Genomic DNA, 9,437 nt, shown 5'->3' on the forward strand with positions numbered 1-9,437 from the left:
AGCAACAGAAATGTTTGTCTGGGAGAGGACAGGCATTGGTTCACTTCTCCAGCTATTGCCATTAGACGGGTAGGCAAAGAGGTGTTGGTGGTAATTCTGATTTTGCCATCTGCCTGCCTTGGTTTCCCCCTCCACAAGCTGACAAGTCCCTTTCATTATTAAGGCTTAAATAGATCAGAAAATGCCGGAATTTTTCAGCAAATCAGAATATGTGGAACAGGGTTTAAATTTTTGACCTGAAATATTAACTCTATCTCTCGCTAAATCTCTCCAGCCTTTTCGGTTTTGTTTCAGATAGTCAGCATCTGCAGTATTTTAACTCGACTTGCCATTTCTCATTACAGCTGAAGCCACCATGATATGAGCACTGGACCCCACATCCTCCAACCATTTGTCTCCTAGCAACCCAAAAACAATACTGGTGTATTTATAAACTACATTCATGAACCAGTATTTTTAATCACTGCACCATCCTTCCTGTCTGTTGCTGGCAGAAAAACACAGTAATTATAACAAAGCCACTTCAAGAGGTTCTAGCAGTTATCTCCTGTTCATTGGGTTCTCATATGCTATGTATGATAACAATGCACTCATGAATCACTGAGGCTGAATCTTTCAGTATGTGATGATTCAAACCTGTAATGGCTTTGTGGTTAAACCAAATGTTAACACTGTTATATGGAATCATAAAGGCTTCAAAATGATTTTACTTTCAAGGGCACTTGATTTTAGTGACAGTGCTAACCAAAGTTTCTGGTGAGGACGAAAATGAATTTCAGTATTGCCTAATGAAATGTGGGCCCTGCGATCAAATGAATTCGAAAGGTTATTGATGTCTATATTTTCAGTACCCAATGGTGGATTTTCAGCATTTTTAAGTGTCTGATCCATCACTGTAACACATGCCACACATTTCATTGTTTATTTATTTATTCGGATCGAATCAGAATAGGCTCTTCTGGCCCTTTAAGCCCCGCTACCCAGCAATCCCCAGATTTAATCTGAGCTTCATCACGGCACAATTTACAATGATTAATTAACCTACCAAGCGGTACATCTTTGGACTGTGGGAGGAAACCCATGCGGTCACGGGGAGAACGTACAAACGTACCTACAGGCAGTGACGGCGGTTGAACCCGAGTTGCCTGTACTGTGATGCGTTAAGCTGCCGTGCCCCCCCCAAAATAAAGAAGGTACTTACTTACTGTAGGTCCCCTGTCCACTTCATTAAAATAGTTGCAGCTTTTGGCCAAGCCCCTTAAGATCTGTTGTCTAGTTCAAGTTACTTCCGGACATATCCTGCCTATGTGCAGGGAGCTCGTTCAATCTGTCGTCATTGACTAGGATAACTCAGCTGGGTTCTTGGGAACAAGACATTTTTCAGAGGGCATTCCAAAAAATGGGCTATTATTCTCAACTTTCCTCAGGAATGTTCTCCTCACCTCTCTCCCATCGGGCAGACGATACAAAAGCCTAAAAGCCCATACGATCAGGCATGAGTATGGCTTCTATGCTGCTCTTATAGTCCCCAAGTCTGATAAGATCTGCCTCACTATGGCCTTGCACTTTTCATTACAAGTGTCTCAATGCACTTGTAATGAAAAGGTCTGTATGGTTGGTGTGCAAGACAAGTTTATAACATTACCCTGCTACATGTGACAATAATTAACCGATTTATCAATTTAAATTCTCTCAGGAGTGTCATTAGCTGCAGGGTTACCCTCGGGCAGAAAACGTGAGAAGCTACTGACATAGTTCCACTACTAGTGACCACACCCTCATCTCCTTAGACACCCTAGTGAGAACTCCCTCTAAAATCTCTCGTCTTCTGCACCTTTCTCTTTTCCTTTTACACTCCTCAAAATAGTTCCTTTTAATCAAACTCTCTCCTAATACGCAAACACGAGAAATTCTGCAGATGCTGGAAATTCAAGCAACACACATCAAAGTTGCTGGTGAACGCAGCAGGCCAGGCAGCGTCTCTAGGAAGAGGTACAGTCGATATTTCGGGCCGAGACCCTTCATCAGGACGAAGGGTCTTGGACCAAAACGTCTCTCCTAATACGTCACTATAGACTAAAGTAAAATTCCGCTTGATAACAGTCCTGTGAAGGGCCTTGCGATCTTTTGCCACATTAATAAGCCTATACGATTACTGCCAATGATCTATGATAAGAGGCACAGATCGAGTGGTAGCCAAAGACTTTTTCCCAGGGTGGAAATGATTAATACAAGAGGCATAATTTTAAGGTGATTGGAGGAAATTTTAGAGGGGATGCTGGAGTTACATTTTTTAACACAAGAGTGGTGGGTGTGTGGAATGCCCTGCCTGGGATGGCGGTGGTGGATGCCGATACATTAGGGACATTTAGGAAACTCCTAGATAGTCACAGGGATGACAGGAAAATGGAAGGCTAGGTAGGAAGGAAGTGTTAGACCATAAGACCATATGACAAAGGAGCAGAAGTCAGCCATTCGGCCCATTGAGTCTGCTCCGCCATTTTATCATGAGCTGATCCATTCCCCTATTTAGTCCCACTCCCCCGTCTTCTCACCATAACCTTTGATGCCCTGGCTACTCAGATACCTATCAATCTCTGCCTTAAATACACCCAATGACTTGGCCTCTACTGCTGCCCGTGGCAACAAATTCCATAGATTTACCACCGTCTGACTAAAAAAATTTCTTCGCATTTCTGTTCTGAATAGGCGCCCTTCAATCCTTAAGTCATGCCCTCTCGTACTAGACTCCCCCATCATGGGAAACAACTTTGCCACATCCACTCTGTCCATGCCTTTCAACATTCAAAATGTTCCTATGAGGTCTCCCCTCATTCTTCTAAACTCCAAGGAATACAGTCCAAGAGCGGACAAACGTTCCTCATATGTTAAACCTCTCATTCCCGGAATCATTCTAGTGAATCTTCTCTGTACCCTCTCCAACATCAGCACATCCTTTCTTAAATAAGGAGACCTTAGGTTGATCTTAGAATAGGATAAAATGTTGGAACAACGTCGTGGGTGAAGAGCCTGTACTGTACTATCCTGATGAAGGATCTCAACATGAAACATCGACTGTTTACTCTTTTCCATAGATGCTGCCTGGCCTGCTGAGCTCCTCCAGCATTTTGTGTGTCATTGTGCTGTTATGTTCTATGTTCTCAGTTTCTCGGCATAACCAAATTGGACAGTGGTTGCTTGTGGCAAGGTTGCTTCAACTTTGGGCAACCTGCCTTCATCACATTTTAAAAGTTCCTTCACAAGAAACACTCTGGCACATAAACTGAATGGGTAGTCATGAAGAAACACTAGAATTACAGTCCACCGTAGATACAGTGGAGCTAAACAAATACCTAATAGAATAATTTAAAATCATAAGTGACAACAATATGAGGAATACTCACAGTTTTACCTGAAGTAAACCAAGGAAGTTGGACAAAATAATTTGGATTTGAATTAGCCATGTGAATGAGTAGAGAATGAATGGGCATGTGGAATCATAGTTTAACAGGGAATGGAGTTGCATCGTGAGCCAGTATAAATTCAAGGAGCTGAAAGGTCATATGAACTACAATCTGAGATCTGTATTAGCTATAAGGAGAGGTTGTACAATCTTGGATTGTTTTCTCTGGAGCGTCAGGAACTGAGGGGAGATCTGGTCGAAGTACAGTGGATTCTTGTTCATTGAGCCTTCAGTTAATTGGGGCTGCCACTTATTTGGGACAATTCTTAAAGAATAAAAATGAATCGAGAAAATAGCTGGGATTCCCTTTATTTAACTTGGACACTATGCTGCTTAATTGGGGCTGGAGGCTGTTAACAAACACTTTTAACTAGTGTCAGTCGATTGCACTTGCATAGTCGTTAGACACCACACGGTACTCAGATTGAACAGATTTTTTTAAGAGGATCAGCTGTGTGTGTTTGTGTTCAAAAAAGCAGCTTTTTTTTGTCACTGATTGATGGCAAGAAGTAAGCAGTAAAACAATTCAGAATCGTTTTACTCACTGCAGTTTCAAGCATTCAGGCTTGGAGGTGCCAGAAATGGCCAGGAGTGAAAATGAAACATTTTCACTACTTCAACAAGGTAGGAATTATGAAGAATTTGAAGGTATTGACAATCATCTTGAAATTTGCAAAGAAAGTGAAGTTTTGGAGGGTGCAATCAGCGACAGCATTGTATGAAGGCAGTACATTATCAGCACCAGGTGTCTGCGCTGATTTTGTTTATTTACAACCAAAAGAACACGACACGGAGGAACTCCTCTGTCAATAAGTATTAGGAACTAATACACAGTTTTATAGTATGTAGTAATATTGGTAGTGTTCTAATTTGTTTTCAATTTCACTTAAGTACATAATTTGTCACTCAGTTTGTCTTTTTTATACATTTTTAACTCTTCCCATGAAATTTTGGCTAATTAGGGCAGCTGATTAACTGGGCAAAATGTACTCGTCCCGATATGTCCCAATTAACCAGAATTGACTGTATATAAAATTATATGGTAATCTTTTTCCCAGTGTGGAAATGTCAAGTACTAGAGGATTCAATGTTAAGGTCGGGGGTTGGGGAGGCGGGGTTTAAAGTTAAAGATTTACGTTGTAAGATGTTTTCTCTACAGGGCACAGCAGATGCCTGACACGTGCTGCCAGGGAAGGTGGTGACAGCAGTTACAGTAGGTAATGTTTAAGAGACATTTGGACGGGCACATGAACAGGCTGGGAACGGAGCGATATAGACAGGTGATGTGATGGGCTGAGTGGCCTATCCTTGCACTGTACTGTTGTACTTTCTGTGCTATGCTGCCCAGTCTCTCAGCAGCAGGATCTCAAGGATCATTGACTGACTGGGGATTCTGCTTTACAATTCCGAACACAAACAGATCAACAGGGAACTGGGATGGAGGCTACTGGCATCAGACAAGAAGTGGTTCTGTTTTGCAGGCATGCAAGGCAAAAAAAGGGGTTAAATTGCATTCTCTGCCCCTGCCTCCTTATGCTGACTCTCTTCGTGGAGACAGGACGTCCCTTCACAACTGGACAGTCAGTGCTGAGCACCGCAGGGCTCCATCTGACCAGTCCAGCCACTGCGGTAACTGTCCCAATGAACTCAATCATCTCCATCATGTGACAGTGTCGCTGTGTGTGTGAGTGGGGGGCTGTGTGTGAGTGTGTGGGGGGGTGTATGTGTGTGGGCTGTGAACCGTGCTGTCTGTGTACACATCTTATTCCCCCAGTAGCCCCCCTTGTGGACTCCTGCTGAGGAGGAAATCAGGGCTGAGTATCAAGCAGCAGTAAATCAAGGCAACTGGACTTGCTGTGTTGTTTAGAAGACGTTTTGCCACTCATTCGAGAGGCTTCTTCAGTTCTGATTCACCATGGAAAACTACCCACCATGAATCAGAACTGAAGAAGCCTCTCGGATGAGTAGTGAAGTATCTTCACAGCAAGTCCAGTTGCCTTGATTTACTACTGCTTGATATACGATGACGTGGGGCTGTAAACCATAACCACAAGAGATTCTGCGGATGCTGGAAATCCAGAGTAAGGCATACAAAGTGCTGGAGGAACTGAGCAGGTCAGTCAGCATCTATGGGGAGGAATGAGCATTTGATGTTTCGGGCTGAGACCCGTCATCAGTGCTGTACGTGTCCCGTCAGTATTGTGTGCGTGTGTGTTCATCAAGGTTGTGGGTCTCTGACAGCATGATGCGCTGGTTGTGGTCAGATACCACCCGCGTATCAACTCTTCCCCCGGTGTCCACGCAGGGTTGAGATGCACCCAGTGGCCGCTTGCACCAGGAGAAACCCTGCACTTCCTCCTACCGTCTCTGTTCATTTGCCTTTGGCGGGAGGGAATTCAGCCCCCTCCCTCTGGACTGACCTCCCTGCCCTGACGTCGAGCGGCCGGCGGGAAAGGCAGGTGCAGAAGCCCCGAGCCGCCGACGTGACCGTGGCCTCTCCGAGGCTGGAGCTGAGGGTCACTGGCTGGCAGCTTTTGAAGAGTAAACACTGGTCAGCGCCACGGTTGAGAGGAAGGAGTAGCTCCTTAATGCCCAGTTCAGAGCTGAAAGGCCTTCCTTCTCCCCCCTTTTCTAGCGGGCCATCCGGTGATGTCTCCTAATAATAGTCGTAGAGCACAGAAAAGCCCCTTCGGCCCACAGTCCACACCAACTATCAAGCACCCATTTACCTGGTACGACACTCGTCCTGTTTTATTTCCTGACATTCCAATCACTTGGGCTGGTCGGTTAATTCCTCTTCGTCTTGTTAAGCCCATTCCCCCCCCCCACCCCACCCCACTGGGGCGTAGGCCGCCAAAAGCAGCTCACCAGTCTCCTGTATCCTAAAGCGGTAGAAGGTTGATCAGCCCTGTGGCTTCTGCCTTCCGCCTTCCCCGCACGTCCTCTCGGTAAAGATCCTTCCTCTCCCAGAAATGAGGTGTTTGGAGCTTCTCTCCACGTTTCTGGAGCCACAGGACGGGGTTGCCGGCTCCGTGCCCAATCCTCCTCCATTCACAGCTGGGCTTTGCTCGGTTAATCGGTCTGTTTAAATCGCCCCCAGAGTCTGCCACCCGGGATCATTTAAAGTGCCCAATTAACCCGCCAACCCAAATGATTTGGGATGTGAGGGAGACTGGAGCACTTGGAAGAAATTCCGGACCGTCGGCTCCAGTGGTCACCATCAGACCGGGTTTGCTACAGCCGTGAGGCAGCACCTACACTCGTTGCAGCACTGACCACCAGTGAGACAAAGTCAGCTACTTTGGACACAACTATACCAATCAGTCATGTAGTATCATTGAACAGATCCGCAAGTAGAATGTGTTCAGGGACAGCAGTGGAGGTGGGGAGGTGATTCTCCTTGCACCTTGCATCTGATCGGAGAGAATAAGAGAGGGCGGCAGTGAGAGCTTAGAGTTCCAAAACACTGACCTTAATCAGTGTTGCATTATGTTTAGTGATGTCTGCTCTTCAGCTTCCTCCAAGAGGACCACAGCCTTGTCGTGGTTTGGAGGCTTGCCTGCCTCGAAGACCTGGAGAGCCATGTCGGCTGGAGTCAGGGCTTTATGCTTTGGCTTTTGGTTGGGTCAATCATATCAAACAGGTCAAAGGTTAGAGGATAAACTAGGAGTGGACAACTGGACCTTCAGGTTCTGGGGGAATCAGTTCAGGGCTAATAACCTTGACGGGTAAAACAGAACTGTTATGGAAACGGCAATGAAGAAACCTTCCACATCTGAGAGGCCAAGGACAGGCAGAGACGGAGGACTTTCATTGCTGCTTGAAATGCAGTGGCATAATGAGCAATAAGTAAGTTAGTAGCTCTTCAACTTAGCAGCATGGAGGAACAGAGGGATCTTGGGGTCCACATCACTAGAGCCCTCAAAGTTGCCGCTCAGGTTTATAGGGTTATTACAAAGGTATATGGCGTGTTGGTCCCTCAACACCACCTCTATAGTCAAGAAAGCATGGTTCTTCCTGAGGAAATTGAGGCAAGCGAGGCTCCCAACTCCCCCACCCTCCCCATTCTAACCAACTTTACAGGAGCGGCATTGACAGTGTCTTGACTGGTTACATCACTGTCTGGTATGAGAGTTGCAAAGCATCTGTCTGCAAGACCCTATAAAGGATTGTGAGGACTGCTGAAAGGATCATCGGGGTTTCTCTTCCACCCACTCTCAGGAGCACTACGTATGCAAGACCCTTAGCATTGTCAATGATCCCTCCCATGTATTCAACAAACTCTTTGATCCCCTACCGTTGGGCTGGAGGCACCACGGCATTATGATAAGGACTGTTAGGATGGGGAACAGCGTCTTTTTAAAAAAATATTATTCACTTATCTAGAGATGTTCTTCTACCAAGCCATGTGACTACTGAGCTCCCTGCCACCACCCAGGTCTCATCATATATGAAGCACCAGAAGTGTTACACTGTTTACTTTTTAACAGCAAATGCATCTTGTTATTTGGTCATTTATTTGAGGTTAACATTACTTTCAGCTGGATGGTGGTGTAGTGGCATCAGCACTGGACTTCGACACGGATGGTCCAGAGTTCGAATCTGGCCGGGTCCCAACCTGGGCAGCAGCAGTATCCGTGCAGAAGAAAAACTTGGCAATCTACCTCCGTATCTTGCCACGAAAACCCTATAGACAACTACACTATCCATAGGGTCACCTTACTTCATATGTTGTGTGTGATTTATATGTGTTGTGCTGTGCACTTTGGTCCAGCGCATTGCTCTGCAGGTGTCCGGTTGGATGACAATACACTTGAACTTAAGGCAATGTTGCAACTCTAAAACATCCCTGGTCAGACGACACTTGGAATATTATCTTCAGTTCTGGTCACCTCATTATTGGAAGAAAGTGTAAGCTTTAGAGAGGGTGCAGAGTTATCAGGATGCTGCCTGGATTAGAGAAAATATCTTCTGAGGATAGGTTGAGCTTTTCTCTCTGGAGCAGAGGATGAGAGGTTACGTGATACATGATAAGGGGCATAGATTGAGTGGATAGCCAGAGACATTTTCCCAGGGTGGAAATGGATAATACCAGGGGGCATAATTTAAAAAACAAGAGATAATTTGCAGATGCTGGAAATCCCAGCAACACACAAAATGCTGGAGGAACTCAGCAGGCCAGACAGCATCTACAGAAAAGAGTACAATCGACATTTCTGGCTGAGACCCTTCGGCAGGGCATAATTCTAAGGTGTTTGGAGAGAAGTGCAAGAGGGATGTCAGAGGTAAGCTTTCTTACACAGAGCGATGAGTCCTGCCTGGGGTAGCAGTAGAATCAGATACAGTAGGTACATTTAAGGCTTAGATAGGTACATGGATGATAGAAAAATGGAGGCTATACAGGAGGGAAGGATTAGATTGATTAAAACGTCAGTACAACATCATGGGCCAAAGGGCCTGTACTGTGCTGTAATGTTCCATGTTCTAATCTTGCCTGTGGGACAATGCCTTTACCAAGATGGCATCCAACACATCGGCTGTATTATATGAACTCAAGACACCATTTAGGATCTATAGCAGCACCCTTAAGTGGCTAAATTGCAGGCCCCACGATTCTTGTGTGTCATAGAAACATAGAAAATAGGTGCAGGAGTAGGCCATTCATGTGTGAACAGGCTCAGATCTGACAGTCAAGGTTCCAGATGACTATAGAAATATAATAGTGTGCAGCCTACAAAACCTGAAACACTGCAGACTACTACTTCCCTTGTCCTGACATGCATGATCCTCCCATTCCCCATTTCATCATTACTCAGTCTGGTCGTGTCATGCATTGTGTGGCTGGAAGGAGCACTTGTAGCCTCATGGTGAAGAGTGGTGCATACACTTAAAAGCAGGGAACTCAGCCTGTGTTCTTCAGTCAGCTGAAATGTAGTATCAAAACACACTGGTTAACTCCATGAGCCACAGCGCT

The sequence above is a fragment of the Mobula hypostoma genome, chromosome 24, assembly GCF_963921235.1.
Source record: "Mobula hypostoma chromosome 24, sMobHyp1.1, whole genome shotgun sequence".
In the NCBI taxonomy this organism is placed as follows: Eukaryota; Metazoa; Chordata; class Chondrichthyes; order Myliobatiformes; family Myliobatidae; genus Mobula; species Mobula hypostoma.